At 46.5% G+C, this 19,514-nt stretch overlaps 1 protein-coding gene across 1 annotated transcript in view; it reads right to left on the reverse strand.

Annotated features, from left to right (window-relative positions):
• Positions 1–13,750, reverse strand: part of LOC108792297 (gap junction gamma-1 protein-like) — a 38,800-nt gene extending 25,050 nt beyond the window's left edge. The window contains exon 1 of the mRNA XM_018563038.1: positions 13,684–13,750. The gene's annotated coding sequence lies outside the window, so the exon portion shown is untranslated. The remainder of the gene's footprint in view (positions 1–13,683) is intronic.
• Positions 13,751–19,514: the final 5,764 nt, after the last annotated feature.

A 19,514-nucleotide genomic window follows, 5' to 3' on the forward strand; every position in this document is an offset into this window, starting at 1 on the left:
TTCCTCTTTTTTTTTAAAGGGCCGGCGCGCCCCCCGCCGGCCCTTTTTTTAAAGGGCCGGCGCGACATAGCGTCCTCCGCTCCCCGGACTGGTCTTTGTTTTTGCAACTGGAAGTCTGTCTTTATCTGTTCGCATTCCGAGAAACCAGATCCGCGCACATCTGGACTAACCAGCGCCCAGACGGAACCGATTTACCTCATTTGCCACAAAAAAAAACCCATCCAAATGGGATTATTTAATATCGGCGCGACGGCCCGCAAATTTATCAAAACTGGAGCAGACAAAATCTGGAGCAGCTGTATGTGGCAACCAATCAGCTTCTCTCTCTCATTTTCAAATCTTCACTGAACAAACTGAAGGGAAAGCTACACTACAGTCAATGAGGGTTGTCACCCTAGGACAGGAAGTGCATTACAGGCGGGATCACGGGGTGAAAAAAAAAAAGGAAATTAGCCTGAAAAAGGAAAACAAATGCAGCCCCCACATCTGAGAGAAAGGGGGCTTTACTGGTGTCGATGGAGCACCAGACCCATGGGTGGGTAAAAATACACGGGGGTAGGTGTTCTGTAGTCCTGTCCTAGGGTGACAACTCTGCTCTCCGTAGATACAGTATGGTGAATGAACGTTGTCACCCTAGGACAGGAAGTGCATTACTGGTGTCGATGGAGCACCAAACCCAAGGGTGGGTAAAAATACACAGGGGTAGGTGTTCTGTAGTCCTGTCCTAGGGTGACAACTCTGCTCCTCCATAGATACAGTACAGTCAATGAACGTTGTCACCCTAGGACAGGAAGTGGATTACTGGTGTCGATGGAGCACCAGACCCATGGGTGGGTAAAAATACACGGGGGTAGGTGTTCTGTAGTCCTGTCCTAGGGTGGCAACTCTGCTCTCCATAGATACAGTACGGTGAATGAACGTTGTCACCCTAGGACAGGAAGTGCATTACAGGCGAGATCACCAGGTGGAAAAAGGAAAACGAATGCATATCTGAGAACTGTTAGTCTTCATTAGAATACATTGTTGTTCTCGGGTTGCACTTTTTAGGCTCTGTGCACACATTAGCGGTTTTCGGCGCAAATTATTACGTGCGGAACCGCTCAAAACATGTGCGTGCTTTCGTGACAGACACGCGGAAAACCGCTCTGATTTTCCTACCGCTCTGTGACTGGAGCCGTACACCAGGTCAGACGTTCACGTTCAGATGTCTTTGTGTTTTTGAGTGTCCTCGAGCGGTGCTGCTGTTGGTACTGAAATGGTTAATACAAACCAGGGACAACTGGAGGGCAAACCAGGGACAACTGGGGGGGCAAACCAGGGGCAACTGGGGGGGCAAACCAGGGGCAACTGGGGGGGCAAACCAGGTCCAACTGGAGGGCAAACCAGAGCCAGCCGGAGGGCAAACCAGGGACAACTGGAGGGCAAACCAGGGACAACTGGAGGGCAAACCGGAGGCCAACTGGAGGGCAAACCAGGGGCAACTGGAGGGCAAACCAGGGACAACTGGGGGAAACCGGAGGCCAACTGGGGGGCAAACCAGGGGCAACTTGTGGGGCAAACCAGGGTCAACTGGGGGGCAAACCAGGGCCAACTGGGGGGCAAACCGGAGGCCAACTGGGGGGCAAACCGGAGGCCAACTGGTGGGGCAAACCAGGGCCAGCTGGAGGGCAAACCAGGGCCAGCTGGAGGGCAAACCAGGGCCAACTGGGGGGCAAGGGCGTTAACCAGGGCTGATGTCAGAGGCGTATACCTGTCCATGCATTTAGGCAGGCAGTGGATAGCTGACCCATTAACACACCTGCCCTGATTACCTGAGGGGTAATACCTGTGGAGGGTGGGGGAGCGGCCCGTCACCGGAGGCATCAGGCCAAATGAGATCTCCAGGCAAATTTAAAAAAAAACGCACCGCATGGGTTAAGTGCTCGTTTTGGTCTAGGGCAGGAAAACTAAAGCCTTCCAGCTGTAGCGAAACCACAGATCCCATCATGCATCTGCCTCTGGAAGTCATGCCTGTGGCTGTCACAGTCTTGCAATGCCTCATGGGACTTGCAGTTGCACCCCAACTGGAGGGCCGGAGTTTGCCCGCCCCTGATCTCGGGGCCGGAAAAAACTAGATTTACTTACCTGATCCCGGCGTCCTCTCAGCTCATTCACGGCATCGCTAAGATGGGCCCGATGTTGGAGAGGATGTAACTTGTGCCCACAGACAAGATACACCGTCAGGGGCCACCCAATGGCTGAAAAGGAACCCAGAAGTGGCGGTGGGGAAGATGGCGGCCGGGATCGAAGAAACAAAGGGCACTGAGAGAGCACCCGGTGCCTGTTCATATTGTTGGGGGCCGCTGTGAGTTTTTTTCCTGTTACTCGGCCAGAGTATGGACGCAGCACGAGCGCTGTGATCTTTTCTATGGAGAAAAGGGAAGGATTGCTACAGTATCCCGGAGGAATCCCAACATGTCAGGAAATAAAACCGTACACGATACAGTCTGACCGTACAATCTCCTTCACAGCTACCAACGTCTACATGGAGGAAGAGCATTCCCGACGGGATACAAGCCGATTGATTTTGGACAAGTACTCACACCCCATCGTTTCATAGGTTACTATACAGAAATGATAACATCACATTATTATTATTACATAGTATTTATAGAGCGCCAACAGTTTGCGCAGCGCTTTACAATATAAGGAAGACATTACAGTTACAATACAATTCAAGACAAGATGGTAAGGAGGGCCCTGCCCCTGAGAGCTTACAATCTGAAAGAGGAGGGGGAAATGATACATGAGGTAGCTGTGGTAGCGGTGGTGTATATGGCCGGTGTTCTATCAAACTATGTGCGGGAGAACCGATCTGCCCTGGAACAGCTAATCGGTGCTGAAATGCGACTTCTATCCGACTATGTGACTGCGATCTCACATTCCACAAAGTCGGATAGAAGTGACATTTTAGGACCGATCAGCTGTTCCAGGGCAGATCGGTTCTCCTGCACACAGGATCTGCGATCAGGGCCGTCTTTAAGGCAGGGCAAAAAGGGCATTTGCCCCGGGCCCAGTCATTGCTGTGGGGCCCAAACACAGCTGCCCCTTGACCACTTGTAGTGTCAGACTGTAACTCAGGAGGGGTGGGGGAGCAGAGCTGGGCAGCAAAGTGTTAATAAGCTGTGACAGTGTAGCAGGTGGATGGGGCACTGTCACAGGAACGATGTCCTCAGCTCTTCAAACGTCTTGGGCTGTGTTTTCCCCCTATTGCCCCTGACAGGAAGTTAGTGCTGATGATAAGAAGAGCCTCAGCTTTTGCCCGGAGCCAGCTAGGAGGTAATATTATAGTCAGAGGATTGAGTGTTCCTGAGAGAGAGTGACGGTCCCTGCATGGACTGAGGGAAGCTTTGCTGCTGCAGACAGAGGCTGACAGTCCCAGCATGGAGCTGCGTTCCACGTCCCCCCTGTCATCACTTTCTTCCAGCTCTGTCACATAGTCTGTGAATATTCATGGGGCAAAGACTAAAGTTAATTTGCACTTTTTTGCAGCCAGATTGGAATAGAATCCTATTTTATATGTGTTATATGTATTTTTACTTGCTGGATATTCTTATATTTCGACAATTGAATGTAATGTTAAGGACGGGGCTGGAAGTAATGGTCACTATAATTAACCCTGTGTGTACTGGCTCATGATCAGATGTACAGGACTGTCTGTACTAACAAAGGGTTAGTGATCTCAGGTTTGGCTGGTGCATTGCATATTACTGTCTCAGTAGCTGGAATGCACTAGATCGCATAATAAAATTCTCCCTGCGTGCATGCATGACCTATTTTTTGCGACTGCACTGCACCATGGGCATTGTTTTGCCATGTGTTCTGGGGCAGTTAAATGCACCGCAAGGCAGGAGACGTGGCTGTGGTGCCATTGACTTGAATGTATCTCCTGCCCCAGAACAAAGGGAACATTTTATAATGCGATACAGTGCATTCCAGCTACCAACCGTGCTGGAACACACTGGATTAGGTGTAAACAAGCCCTTTGGTGTGATGGAAGCTGCCTGTAGAGTCCTGTGTGTAATCTGCTAAAAAACACTTTGTAAATGTGAATTGGGTGTGCTATATGAATGGGAACACGTAACATATAGTAGGGGGCAGACAATGCACTATATAGAAATGTCGCCAGCACACCAAAACATCCTTTTAGGATAACAAAATGTTCATTTATTTGCCATTCCCTGTCAGAAAAACAAGCGCCCGATGAAGGGACCCTGCACGGTCCCGAAAGCGCTTGTTTTTCTGACAAGGAACTGTAAATAAATAAACATTTGGCTATCCTAAAAGGATGTTTTGGTGTGCTGGGGACATTTCTATATATTGCTGATGTTTGTGGCGCCATCCGCAGTCACTGCGGGCACCCACCCCATTACAAGGGACTTTCGGTAAGGAGTGCAACAAGTAAAGGTGTTTTTTTGTCAACTGTGTAGGCCAAAATCCTTGCACTGGCCCTGCTGTACAGTGCATATTGTGACCATATGATGTTTCACAGGGTGAAGGGGGCGGGTGGGGGGGCCCAAGAAAATGTTTGCCCAGGGTACAATCAATATTAAAGACGGCCCTGTCTGCGATGCCGATCTGTCAGGTACCCGGGTGGAGACTGAATGTAGGGAGGAGGCTTCTCTTGCACCTCGTGTCCCAAAGACTCTGGAGTTGGGGAACAGAGTCAGAGGGGACAGCTAGTGGCACAGGTGCCAGTGGTGATCACACCATGCAAGCTGGAGTTCAGGCCACGGATCGGGTCAGGTTGAGCTGTAGTCAAAACCAGGCTGGCAGCGGAGTGCAGAGCAGGAGCCAAGATCGAGGTCAAACAAGCCAGGGGTCAAATCCAGTCGCGCAGCGAGGTACAAAGACGGGAGGCAGAGGCAGGTCCAGAAGGCAAGCAGGGGGTCAGGGGCAGGCAGCAATCAACAAGGTCAAGGATAATCCGGGTCAAAGTCAGCAAGGTAATCAGAAGCATAAGGAACACAGGGGAAGTTGAAGACAATCCAGCAACTTGGAGTCAGGTAGGCTGGCTTTAAATAGGCAGATCCATCAGGAAGCAGCATCACTTCTAGCAACTTTGCTCGGCTGTTCCGTGGCGCACGCATGTGTTTCAAGTGCCCGTTTACCCGCAGTACAGAAAACTGGACCCCGCACATGCGCAGTAGCAGGTGGTTTCTGACACGGTCTGCCCTGGAACAGCTGAGAAAGCGTTGGAATTCTGCTCCTTTTGCCGGTCACATATTCCAACGCCGAAAACGTGGGTATGATTAGGTTAAAATGTGTGACCACGTGACCGGTCACACATTCTAACGCAGTCACAATCTTTGATAGAGCACCGGCTTTAGTGTGCAATAATATAGACTACTTCCATAGTAACAAAGGAGGAAGGGCAATCTGCAAATGTTGTGTATGATTCACTTGGATACTTGTCCGTAGTTCTGAAGAACATCAGCAGATCAGGAGTCCGGATGAAACGTGATTCAGGAACTGTACGAGTGGCCGCTGAAGGGACCAATCTGCTGACTGATGCTAAAAAAAATTGAGATTTCTGATTTTGCTTTTTTTCTCTCTCACTATTACCGGCTTTTACTTTCAGGAGTTTACTCATGCGCGCCGCGATTGATGCCTAAAGCGGAAACTCCAGCTTTCGACTGAACAGAAAGAAATGGACTGAAAGAAAGGAAACGGGCAGAATGAGAGAGAAGTGGGGTAGGAAGAGATGGATTTAGGACAGGAGGAGAGGGAAGTAGGGCAGAAAGGGAGGGAAGTGGGGTAGGAAAAGATGGATTTAGGACAGAAGGTGAGGGAAGTAGGACAGAAAGGGAGGGAAGTGGGGTAGGAAGAGAGGGATTTAGGGCGGGAGGAGAGGGAAATAGGGCAGAAAGGGAGGGAAGTGTGGTAGGAAGAGAGGGATTTAGGACGGGAGGAGAGGGAAGTAGGGCAGAAAGGGAGGGAAGTGTGTTAGGAAGAGCTGGATTTAGGACGGGAGGTGAGGGAAGTAGGACAGAAAGGGAGAGAAGTGTGGTAGCAAGAGCTGGATTTAGGATGGGAGGTGAGGGAAGTAGGACAGAAAGGGAGGGAAGTGGGGTAGGAAGAGAGGGATTCAGGACAGGAGGAGAGGGAAGTATGGCAGAAAGGGAGGGAAGTGGGGTAGGAAGAGAGGGATTTAGTACAGTTGGAGAGGGAAGTAGGGCAGAAAGAGAGGGAAGAAGGGTTGATAAAGAGGGCCAGAGCACGATTAAGGACAGAAAGAAAGGGAAGTAGGGCAAAGAGGGAAAAAGGCTGGAAAGAAAGGAAGGTAGGTAGGGCATTAAAAAAAAAAAGAAAATAAGTTAGAAACAGAGGAAAGTAGGGTGGAAAGAGAGGGACCTGGGACATAAAGAAGTAAGTCGGAAAGGGAAGGAAGTAGGGGAAAAAAGGGAAATAAGTTGGTTAGAAAGGGAGGGAAGTAGGGCAGAAAAAAGGTGAATCTGGAGCAGAAGGAGAGGTAAGTAGGTTGGAAAGGGAGATGAGCAGTTTAGAAAGAGAGGCAAGTAATAGAAGAAGAGAGAGCTGGGGGAGAAATATAAGAAACAGGTTCCAAAAAGCGGGATCTGAGGCAGGAAGAGAAGGAACAAAGCACAGTCTACAGTACATGACATAGGCGGAGGGTTAATCCGGTTTTGTCGTTCTGCCAGCCCGCACTTGTTCTGCCTCAGATCACCACATAATACTTTTTGGATCAGACCAATTCATCACTCTAATCCGGTATTTGCTACTTAGATCTCACAAAGGGACGAGCTGCTGGAATGCGGTGATTGGGCTGTATCACTGGAAGCACAAGACTGCTTCTTAAGGTGCTCATAGACACAAAATGATCATAAGCCGATCTACACCTCATGGCCTCGGCACACATCCCTCGGCTGACTGATCTTGGGAACTGAATTGTTTGGGTTGGGTTTTCCTATGCTGTTGCTGATGTTCTTGAGAGCAATGGATGTCTGGTCAAAGCACAAACATACATGCTCAGCCAGTATCAGCATGTATGCCTTAATCTTCCTAAAGAACATTTGTGTGGTGGGAATCACCTTTTGGCATCTCACACTATTTTAACCAAATAATTAACCATCAATTGAACGCTTGGGTTGATTAATGAACACTGGAACAAATCAAAGAGGACCTCCTCGCCACATCAACCAAGCAAATTCTATATTTCCTCTTTCTTTTACATAGATGGAACCCGATTGGCTGCTATAGGCATACATCCCAACCTTGTGAGATGGGAGAGAGGGAAATCTTTTGGAACAGAAAATGAAGACAATGGAATCCCCCTTGCTGTGTCCCTCATACACATGGACCATGATGATCGAAAGGGCAAGAAGCATTATTTAAACCCACTAGAGCTTTTGTAATTTACATTTCTTTTATATTAATGTTTAAAAATAAACAGTGCAATAATCTGAAGAATGTAAGAAAGTTTAATTCAAGATAAACTACTTTGGCTATTGAAGCGGCCCTGTCACAAAAGTAGCATTTATCGGCTTAGGGATGCCTCAAAATAAAGGATGTGAATACTTGCCATTCCTGCTGCCCGTGCCACCATACACCACCCTGATCCTGAAACACCTTTACATGGAAGTCCACAGGGAAACTGACCCTTCCAGAATTTTCAATCTCCTGGGTCCTGCACAACTCTTACTGGTTCCTCCTGCTTGTTCCTCCTGCACAGCTCTTACTTGTTCCTCCTGCTGGTTCCTCCTCCTGCACAGCTCTTACAGGTTCCTCCTGCTGGTTCCTCCTACTCCACAGCTCTTACTGGTTTCCCCTGCTGGTTCCTCCTCCTGCAGAGCTCTTACTGGTTTCCCCCGCTGGTTCCTCCTCCTGCACAGCTCTTACTGGTTTCTTCTGCTGGTTCCTCCTCTATGTCATTACAGAAGACAGTGGTGATGTGGAGGTCCACATTGAGGACTGTGGAGGACCCATTTCTTACTAGAGACAAGTGAGCCAGAAAAAGAGCTATGCCTTGACTAAAATACTTGAATATAGCAACAGGGTCACTTTAAATAGTACAGATCTCTACACTGGACCCAAATGAAGGATCTTCAAGAAGAAATGAGATACAGAGGGATTCGGTTCCAGAAGAGGGGCAGTTGCTCTAAATAAGGGGCAGTTGGGAACTGAAATAATCTAATGTTACCTGTGGCAACATATTTAAGAGCACAACAAACAAATCACACACTTATTAAACGAATGAAAACTCTCAGCCACTAATTACAATATCTGTTTACCCACAAAACTCCGCAGGGCAAGGATCACTACAAGGTACTTTTGTTTCAAGTGCTTGATATCTCGGTTATAGGTGGGTATCAGTGTGTTGCATCACCCACTGGCTTCTTCCTTGTGTGCGTCATGATGCCGACAAAATTTCCAGTTTATTCTCTTTCCTCGTTTGTTTAGTTCTGCAACTGTTGCAACAGCATGTTACGCTGAATCACTCGCATCATGCTCTGACCCCAGAACACAGCCTAAAGACACCAACGCAGTCACACAATTAAGGGTTGGTTTGGGAGGAGGCCAATGTGCTTATCTGTGGCTTTCTATGAGGAAGCTCTATGTGAGTCTACTAAGGACCAAACCTACAACCCAAGCCCTGCAGGGCAAGAGTGCTAAAGTCAGGCGTAGACATTCAAGAATGATTGGTCACCACCAAGACCCAACGATCGATAGAAGGGAAAAAGGTGCAAGGCAACGGCTTAAATATCAATAGAGAAATTGTCATTTTGCTCACACTTCAAAGTGACGTGTTCTTCTAATAACTCCCTCCCACTGATAATTTCCCTTCAGTCTACCGTTGTTTTGTTCATCTGATGGAGCCCCCTAAAAATTCCTAATACTTCTAGGAATGTGGTCATGTAACCTCCCTACTCAATACCGAAAAACTGATATCGGTGCATCCCTACCAAAGCTCATAAAATCATTTTTAAAAATGCAAAATTGATGTGTGTGACCAGCACCCGGGGCACCCAAGCCGAGAATTACTCCCAAGATAAAAACTGATCATGAATGGATGTCGCTTTCATAGCATGTATGGTAATCTGCTGGCCTTTAAAAAGAAAAGCAGTCATTTAGGAAAAAAGACCAAGCATGTGTGTGTCGGCATTGCAAGGAAGGTGGAATAAAGTGGTCAAGTTTAGTAATCTTCCGATTCCTGATGAGCCACCACAAATTCCAGCATGCCGTGTCAGAGTCCGATTTGCGCATGCTGCATCTTGTGGTTCTTCATCCAAGCAAAACCCATACTTCATATTAGACATGTGCGATTCGTTTCGTTCCGAATTGAAATTCGGACGAATTTTCGGACATTCGGATGTATCCGAATTACAGACATAACGAATGCAAACGAATCCAAATTTCCATTTCCGAAATTCGGTAGCGTTAGTACGAACGTTCGTTTCGTTTTCAGTTCTTATTCGTTTCTTATTCGTTTCGTTCGTTGGAGCAAAGTGACATTAGAGAAGGAGAAAAATATTTTTTCCCCCTCAAATGTCACTTTTGCTGCAAACGAACGAAACGAATAAGAACAGAAAACGAAACGAACGTTGGTACTAACGCTACCGAATTTTGTCCGAATTCCGAATCCGAATTGACTTTCACACCCGAATCCTGAAAAACGAAATAACACAAATCCGAATTTAAAACGAAACAAAACAAATTTTTTGGCAGTGCACATGTCTACTTCATATATACTATAAGCTCAGATCATATCTCCCCCCAGCCCGCTCAGTTCTCCCCTCCTACAGGTATGCAGTCGTCTTTTGCTCCTGAATGGAGATTTAAAGGTCCCTTTGTTGAGCCTTTAACATGAGAATCACCATGTGTGAACTGTAGCCAAATGCAAATCCCACCTACAGATCACAAAGAGGGTCAAACCAAAATAAGCTCCCAGAGAGTTTTTAACCTTTGCCAGAACTTTAAATACTTTTTTAGGTTTCCGCTTTCTATCAAAAACTTTATAACGTTGCCAGAATGTGACATCCTCTCTCCCTCTCCTTTGTCTGACTTTTCCAAAACCGTGAGTGCGCCGTCCTTCCCTTGGCAGCACGCACGCTTGTTGTAAAAGTTCAGCAAGTAATACGCTTTATCCCCACATTCGCAGACTTCGGAAGTATACTAATAGTTTCCATGACTAACTGGGACGGGACGTCACTGGCTATTGCACGGGTACAGCCACGGACGAATTTTCGGACATTCGGATGTATCCGAATTACAGACATAACGAATGCAAACGAATCCAAATTTCCATTTCCGAAATTCGGTAGCGTTAGTACGAACGTTCGTTTCGTTTTCAGTTCTTATTCGTTTCTTATTCGTTTCGTTCGTTGGAGCAAAGTGACATTAGAGAAGGAGAAAAATATTTTTTCCCCCTCAAATGTCACTTTTGCTGCAAACGAACGAAACGAATAAGAACAGAAAACGAAACGAACGTTGGTACTAACGCTACCGAATTTTGTCCGAATTCCGAATCCGAATTGACTTTCACACCCGAATCCTGAAAAACGAAATAACACAAATCCGAATTTAAAACGAAACAAAACAAATTTTTTGGCAGTGCACATGTCTACTTCATATATACTATAAGCTCAGATCATATCTCCCCCCAGCCCGCTCAGTTCTCCCCTCCTACAGGTATGCAGTCGTCTTTTGCTCCTGAATGGAGATTTAAAGGTCCCTTTGTTGAGCCTTTAACATGAGAATCACCATGTGTGAACTGTAGCCAAATGCAAATCCCACCTACAGATCACAAAGAGGGTCAAACCAAAATAAGCTCCCAGAGAGTTTTTAACCTTTGCCAGAACTTTAAATACTTTTTTAGGTTTCCGCTTTCTATCAAAAACTTTATAACGTTGCCAGAATGTGACATCCTCTCTCCCTCTCCTTTGTCTGACTTTTCCAAAACCGTGAGTGCGCCGTCCTTCCCTTGGCAGCACGCACGCTTGTTGTAAAAGTTCAGCAAGTAATACGCTTTATCCCCACATTCGCAGACTTCGGAAGTATACTAATAGTTTCCATGACTAACTGGGACGGGACGTCACTGGCTATTGCACGGGTACAGCCGATCATATTTCAGCTGACAAAAAAAAGTGCATACACCCTGATTTCACTTCTCTTTACAAAAGAGGGCAACCCAAAAGAGGATTGCGGGCTAAATTAACAACACCGAAGCTTTTAACTCCTTGCTGGCTGTGTTGTGTTTGTAAACCATATAAAACTCTTTGCTTAAGAGACAACACTTATAATTTAATCCCGGTCATTTACTTAATCCATCTGATGGCTTCCAAGAAAAGTCACCATACACGGGACAATTATTGGCCAGGTGAAGTTGTTTGTTAACAAAAATGAGCACGTGCAAGTTCTACCAGGTGGACATGAGATCAGTCCATACTGAACCACAATCTTCATGTCTATGGGCACTAGCAACTCATATGGTCACCATACACGGGACAATTATTGGCCAGGTGAAGTTGTTTGTTACCAAAAATGAGCATGTGCAAGTTCTACCAGTGGACATGAGATCAGTCCACGTTGAACCACAATCTTCATGTCTATGAGCTGCGCACTAACAGATTGCACTAGCAACCAGTAAGGTCATCATACACGGGACAATTATTGGCATGCATGCACAAGTTCTACCAGTGGACATGAGATCAGTCCACGTTGAACCACAATCTTCATGTCTATGAGCTGCGCACTAACAGATTGCACTAGCAACCAGTAAGGTCATCATACACGGGACAATTATTGGCATGCATGCACAAGTTCTACCAGTGGACATGAGATCAGTCCACGTTGAGCAGCAACAATCTTCATATCTGTGGGCACTAGCAGATTGCACTAGCAAATAATAAGGTCACCATACACAGGACGATTATTGGCCAAGTGAAGTTTGTTACCAAAAAAGAGCACCATTCGGAAATGAGATCAGTCCATGTTGAACCACAATCTTCATGTCTATGGGCGCTAGCAACCAATAAGGTCACCATACACGGGACAATTATTGGCCGGGTGAAGTTGTTTGTTACAAAAAAAAAAGAGCATGTGCAGATTCTACCAGTGGACATGAGATCAGTCTACGTTGAGCAACAATCTTCATGTCTATGGCTGCTAGCCACCAATAAGGTCATACACAGGACGATTATTGGCCAAGTGAAGTTTGTTACCAAAACTGAGCATGTGCACGTTCTACCAGTGGAAATTAGATCAGTCCATGTTGAAAAACACAATTGTCATATCAGTGTGCACTAACAGATTGCACTACCAACTAGTAGGGTCACCATACATGGGACAATTTTTAGCCAAGGGCACTTGTTTGATAATATAAAATTAGTATTTATAGATTCTACCAGTGTACATGAGATCAATCCACACTGAGCAACAATCTTCATGTCTATGGGCACTAGCAACCCAGCAGACTGAGTTATAATCATTCATTTTGTATACTTTTTGGCTGATCACTACATTCTCTACAACCTGTAGGCTGGTCATTAGAGCCATTAGCTGTGCTTATTGTCCAAGACCATAAACAAGCCCCCTTAGATACACAGATGTGTAGAATAATCTTCCAGCAATTGAATATTGTCTATAATTCGTTACTATCCCAGTATAAAAAAATCTGGTCCAAGGAAACCTTATCTGCCCATTTATGAGATTATCGTTCAACGGTCATTATAGTTAAAGGTGAGCCAAAGGGTTGGGCTTTCTGGCTCTATTAGATTTCATGCATTTAATGGCGCAGAACAGTTGGGGACTTGACCACCTATATGTGTACGATCATCTGTAAAAGCGTTCATCTATCATAGCACATGCAGAGCTGCGGACATTTAAATGATAACCAACAATTATTGCGTCAAGTGGAAATGTGGATCGCTGATTGTTGCACCAGGCGATTGGAGGATTAAGACCAAAACATTGGTGGCTACAACACTACATCCTTTTTGTTCAGGACAGCTAGGATTGTTGGTTTCAACGACTGTAGGTGTAGTTCCAATTACTGCGAATTGTCAATGATCTAATCGTTAACTGAACGGATGGGTGTTCTCAGACCTCCTCACACAAAAGAGCTGTGGATCAATTGTATGCATCCAGCTGTTGCGGAACCGGCTGGTCGGATCATTTCTGACACTTGCAGCTCCATGGACCCAAATGTTCGCCATGGCTACGAGAGCACATAGACAGTAACAGCAAACTTCAACTAACTTTGGAATAGTTTACTTTCCTGAGATCTGGCGAAGCCACAGCATGTCTGTACAAACTGGGGATTCTGGTTTCTCAACAGCTGGTGGTTGGCAGTTTGTTCCAAAGCAGCAAGACCTAACAAAGTACTACGTCAAACCTTTTCCAACCAAAGCTAACTAGGGCTGCCACCTTTTCCAAGGTTGATCATAGGAGATCTTCTTCCTGTAAATTACATTGGCAACAAGTTCAGTTTTTAGCAGCTAACATAGGTGACAGCCCTGGGTGTATCGGGATACAAGTTCTAACATAATTTCCTTAGATCCTATAATCCTATAAAAGCCTACGAAAGATGATTATAGGTGGAACCCACAGCTCAGACAACAACTGACCCATCATCTGATTGATGCTGAAATGGATCCTCGCACAGAGCACACAAAAGGATCTTACCTTAGTAAAGCGCTGCAAACGTGGCGGAATTTCTATATCCTCCCGTGGACTCCTTGTGCTAGCACAGTACGTTTATTTAGTAAAGTTGGTCTTCAGCAGGATGTGTCAGGACTAAAGACTTTTGGGCACCACCCTCTTCCAGCTCAGCCCAATCCTAATCCTGTCCCACCTCCTATAACTTTCTCCAGTCTAATCCATCCCTGCTCCATCCCCCAGCTCCAGCTAACTTTTGACAGCATGTTTGTTTTTTTCCCTTTAATCTTTTCGTTTTTGTTTGAAGCCGACTCATTCCTCACAAATTGCTGATGGGTCATTTTTAGCACTTTTAACATTTTTCATGCAGATGTGTTTTTAAGTCAAATATTTTTTTATTTAGAATTTTTGTGACGTAAATAATAATAAGAAAAAAACAGCGTTTCTCAAGTTTTTTTTCAGACGCAGCAACCTTTAAGAGTGTGAAAAATCTAGAGGTACTAAATGCAAAATCAAATGTAAGATAACGACATGTGGCCGCTCCAAAATCCATACCAGACTATTATCCCAGATAGAGACCTGCGGTGGATTTTAAGGGAGGACCCCAAGCAAAAACACAAAAAAGCATCCCCCTTTCACATCAGAGCACCCTGTGCAAATCAGGAGCCCCTCTTCACATCAGAACCTCACCTTTTGCATCAGAGTTCTCCTTTACTTCAGGAGCCCCCCGTTACATGAGAGCCCCCCTCTTCACATGAGAACCCTTATCTTTCACATCAGAATCCTCCTTTACTTCAGGAGCCCCCGTCACATCAGAACCTCCCTCTTCACATGAGAACCCTTATGTTTCACATCGGGGTTCTCCATTACTTCAGGAGCCCCCCATTACATCAGAACCTCCCTCTTCACAGGAGAACCTCGCCTTTCACATCAGAGTCCACCTTTACATCAGGAGCCCCCCTTCACATTAGGAACCCCTTCCTTTTACATCAGAGCCTCCCTCTTCACATGAGAACCTCATCTTATACATCAGAGTCCACCTCCATCAGGAGCCCCCTTTTACATTAGGAACCCCTTCCTTTTACATCAGAGTCTCCCCTTCACACCAGAACCTCACCTTTCACATCAGAATCCTCCTTTACTTCAGGAGCCCCCGTCACATCAGAACCTCCCTCTTCACATGAGAACCCTTATCTTTCACATCGGGGTTCTCCATTACTTCAGGAGCCCCCCATTACATCAGAACCTCCCTCTTCACATGAGAACCTCGCCTTTCACATCAGAGTCTACCTTTACATCAGGAGCCCCCCTTCACATTAGGAACCCCTTCCTTTTACATCAGAGCCTCCCTCGTCACATGAGAACCTCATCTTATACATCAGAGTCCACCTCCATCAGGAGCCCCCCTTCACATTAGGAACCCCTTCCTTTTACATCAGAGCCTCCCTCTTCACATGAGAACCTCATCTTATACATCAGAGTCCACCTCCATTAGGAGCCCCCCTTCACATTAGGAACCCCTTCCTTTTACATCAGAGCCTCCCTCGTCACATGAGAACCTCATCTTATACATCAGAGTCCACCTCCATCAGGAGCCCCCCTTCACATTAGGAACCCCTTCCTTTTACATCAGAGCCTCCCTCTTCACATGAGAACCTTACATCAGAGTCTACCTTTACATCAGGAGCCCCCCTTCACATTAGGAACCCCTTCCTTTTACATCAGAGCCTCCCTCTTCACATGAGAACCTCATCTTTTACATCAGAGTCCACCTCCATCAGGAGCCCCCCTTTACATTAGGAACCCCTTCCTTTTACATCAGAGCCTCCCTCTTCACATGAGAACCTCATCTTTTACATCAGAGTCCACCTCCATCAGGAGCCCCCCTTTACATTAGGAACCCCTTCCTTTTACATCAGAGTCTCCGCTTCACATCAGAAGAACCCCCTTAACATTAACTGCCCTCTTCATATCAGAACACCCGGCGCCCCTTTCTTATGAGAGGATAACATAGACACCGGCAATCCAAGTAATGAATCAATGGCGTCTGTTTATTGACGCATAATCATGGCTGTATCCTTTCCTATGAGAGTCCCCCCTTCACATCAGGAGCCTCCTTCACCTCAGAAGCCTCTCTGGACCATGGAAAGGCATAACCCTGTGCGAAAAGTTCGAGGCACCCCTGAGGGAGGCAGAAGGCACCCCAGTGTGCCACCGGACCCTGGTTGAGAAAGGCCTGGCACGAGCAATTGCAAAACAGCGTGCAACTTTTCAAGACAGAGTAATAATGAAAAGAAAAATCCCCCCAGAATGGGGGGGATTCTGGATAACAATTAACAAAAAATTACCAATAATTCTCTACTGTATATCAGATACCCCTGCTCTAGTGCCCAAGTAATTGAGGGGTTAAAGGTAGCGGACCAGAAACATGAGCCATGGGATCTGCACCTCTGTGTTTTGGGTTCCGTTGTCATTTATTCCCCAGGAACTTTCGGTCAACTGAAACCCGCTGCTAAAATGCAACAAGCAGGATTTTATATATGTACTGCACAAAAACACATATGCGTGAATGTAAGCTTTGATGAAAAGTTAAAGTGTATGTAAAGGAGTGGAGAAGGGTTACAGAGCAGGCAGCCTTGGCACCCCATGGGACTACAAGTTCCACGAGGCATTGCAGGACTCTGATAGCCACGGGCATGACTCCTAGAGGCAGAAGCATTATGGGATTTGTAGTCTCACCACAGCTGGAGTGCCGAGGTTGCCTACCCCTGGGTTAGACTCTGTGCCAAGTTTTAATTGCTGTCTGTGTCCAGGTTGGGAAGATTTACTTTCTCTATTTGTTCTGGTGACCATTGACACCAATAGAAGAGGAAGTGGAAGACCTGATTTTCTGAGTTGTCATGGGAGTAATAGGTGAGGGGAAATCTTCCAATGGAAACAAATGTTCTGATGACAACAGTTAGGGTTTTCCCTTACTTTGGGAAGATTTCCTCTCACTTCCTGTTGTGTCACCAAGACAGGAGATGAAGGGAAGTCTTCCCAAGATCAGCAATCTACGGTAGGAAATCTTACAGACAATAAAAAATATGGGGTTTTCCCACTCTATCCAATACAAAAAAAGTTTTGTCTATATATACATTTTATAGTACGAGCTTTCAATGACTAAGTGTAATATTGTAGAATAAGCTGCAGACATTAGCAAATGGTCGGACCGCATGTGATTTGTGATTTTCTGGATGCTTGCCAATTTCTGTTTAGGCGGTGATGGATAGAGATAGATGGATGGATGGTGGTGATGGGTGGATGGTTGTATCCGAGGCTCTGGCTTATTTTTGGGGAACAATAGCGAATGGATGTGATGCCCCATAGAAATTAGATGGTTATACTTTCAGGCCAATATGCCATGGCGTAGTGTACGGTCTATCAGCCAATTAGTGTCACTTACTTAAATTAATGCCTCTCCATGCTGCAACAGAAAGAGATGGGTGGCCAGTAACAGAAGGGGGCCCAAACCTGCTTCACGTGGCCCTGTATTTGGTTCATTTAGGGCAAAGTAACTAGTTAGTTTTAGAGCAGGAAGAGTAAAGCTGGCCATACACTGCTCGAATTTCAGCCGTTTCCTGCTGCATTGGCCAAAATTCGAGCTGTGGGTGGCCCTGTTGGCACAAACAGTGGCGTCACAAGGGGGGTGTGACACCATTGCAGGGGTGTCTTGGCGCGGCAGTGCGGCTTACACATCCTCGGCTGAAGACGTGTATCCAAACCTCTGTCATTATCCTTAGTGGTGAGACATGTTGTTTTACATGCTGGTTTTGTGAGTGTGCCATGATGCCTTTCTGCTGTTTTACTGTTCAAAGCCCATTTCGTGTGCACCTTACTGTATAACTGGTAACAAATTGTTGAGTGCGTTTGTCGTTTGTTTTGCTTGACCATTGCAGGGGTGACACCAAAATAACTGACGGTCATGGACTGAGAACCCGACAATGTTGGGAAAGAGGAGGGGACCCGGCAGCATACCTCATCCTGCCGGGTGTTAATCCCCTCCTCTCTCTGCCGGCGTCCATCACCAAGATGGCCACCAGCAGTCGCCAATTAGAAGACCGAGCATGCGCAATGACGTCCCTGCGGGGTGTCACCCCGTCTCCGCTCTGAGTGACACCCGGCCTCGGACGCCCCTGGGCACAAAAGTTCGTTTTTCAATCAACTTTTGTCGAAGGATCCTGGTGGAGAATAAGGATGGGGTCGGGCGTGTTCGTAGCTCCACGTGCCGAGCCCGCCAGGAAACTGACAGCGCGCAGAGCCAATTACAAGCACTGAGACATCTCCCGATCTCTGCAGCTGCGGACCGGGAACATGTCTCAGTAACTGTGATTGGCGCTGCGCGCTGTCAGCTTCCTGGCGGGATCAGCACGTGGAGCTGCGAACACGCCCGAGCCCATCTTTAGTGGAGGATTGTTGGTTGAACAGTAACTGCATCCAATCAAATGCAGTCACTTAATGCCTATGGGGACGGTTAGGATGACCTCCTGATATGGCATCTAACATTTTCTGTATGACCTTCGATGTGCATATGAGATGTTGGCTGTAGAGTCATTTTGTGCAGCAGAAAGTTGGTAAGCTGGTTGCTAACTTTAACAAATACAGAGTAAAACTGTGAGAAGCTTATTACATCTCATTATATTTGAGACAAAGTTCTTACACTCAGGTGGCTTCCTGTCAGGAACTTCACTGAAGGACTTGGGCTGATCCATTAACACGCTGATTGCATAGAACACATGGTTGTACTCAGCAGCAGCAGCACAGCTGCAATATAAATACAGGACAATGAGATTTATATAGCACTTCAAAACCAGAAGAACCTTCATAAAAAACCTGATGGGGGTTCTTCTAACCCTTTCCTGCTCTATCCAAAACTAGAAAACAAAACTTTTTGGCTTTAGATGCACTTTATTCTCACACCTAAACCTGTAACCAGGGCTGTCTATCCTGCAGGGCAAAAGAGGCAACTGCCCTGGGCCCCATAATTTACAGGGGCCCACAGCAGCTGTCCCTGTGCAAAAATACACCTTAGGCAAAAATACTGCTGTCTGCTGCCCCCCCCCCCCCCCTCTAAACACTTGTGACTCAGGCGGGGCGTGGTGGTGGCGCCCTGTCTCGGTGAGTGTGGAAAGAGGTGCTGCAGGAACTGGGGATCAGCAGCATGGAGAGCGGGGTGGCCAAGTCTGGGTGCAGCTTCAACCTGGAGGAGTTGCTGAAATGGCCAGAGACCATTCTGAGGATCCTGAGTGCTGTGAGTACCTGCGATGGCAGGCTTTCTTTCTGCGATCACAACTTTCCTGGAGCAGCGCCCATATATGTGCTACCCTATGCCCCTGTACGGAACCCTCTATGGCATCTAAAGGGTTGGATAGTTCAGATGATTTCTAGCTGTCTCTTGTGATAGCCGTGATCTCTAGCAGTCTCCTGCGATAGCGGTAATCTCTAGCGGTCTCCAGTGATAGCGGTAATCTCTAGCGGTCTCCTGTGATAGCCATAATCTTTAGCCATCTCCTGTGATAACCGTGATCTCTAGCCATCTCTAGGAATAGTCTATTGCATTGCAGAGTCCTGAGTCTATTGCGTTATTGTGTGTATATATATATATACAGTGGGGCAAAAAAGTATTTAGTCAGCCACCAATTGTGCAAGTTCTCCCGCTTAAAAAGATGAGAGAGGCCTACGATACACATTGCCCCTATCGATATACATTGCTCCCACTATATACATTGCCACCCTCTCTATATACATTGCCCCCCCTATCTATATACAGTGCCACCCTCTCTATATACCTTGACACCCCCTCTCTATATACATCGACA

The sequence above is a fragment of the Nanorana parkeri genome, unplaced genomic scaffold, assembly GCF_000935625.1.
Source record: "Nanorana parkeri isolate BGI_ZX_2015 unplaced genomic scaffold, ASM93562v1 scaffold626, whole genome shotgun sequence".
Classification (NCBI taxonomy): domain Eukaryota; kingdom Metazoa; phylum Chordata; class Amphibia; order Anura; family Dicroglossidae; genus Nanorana; species Nanorana parkeri.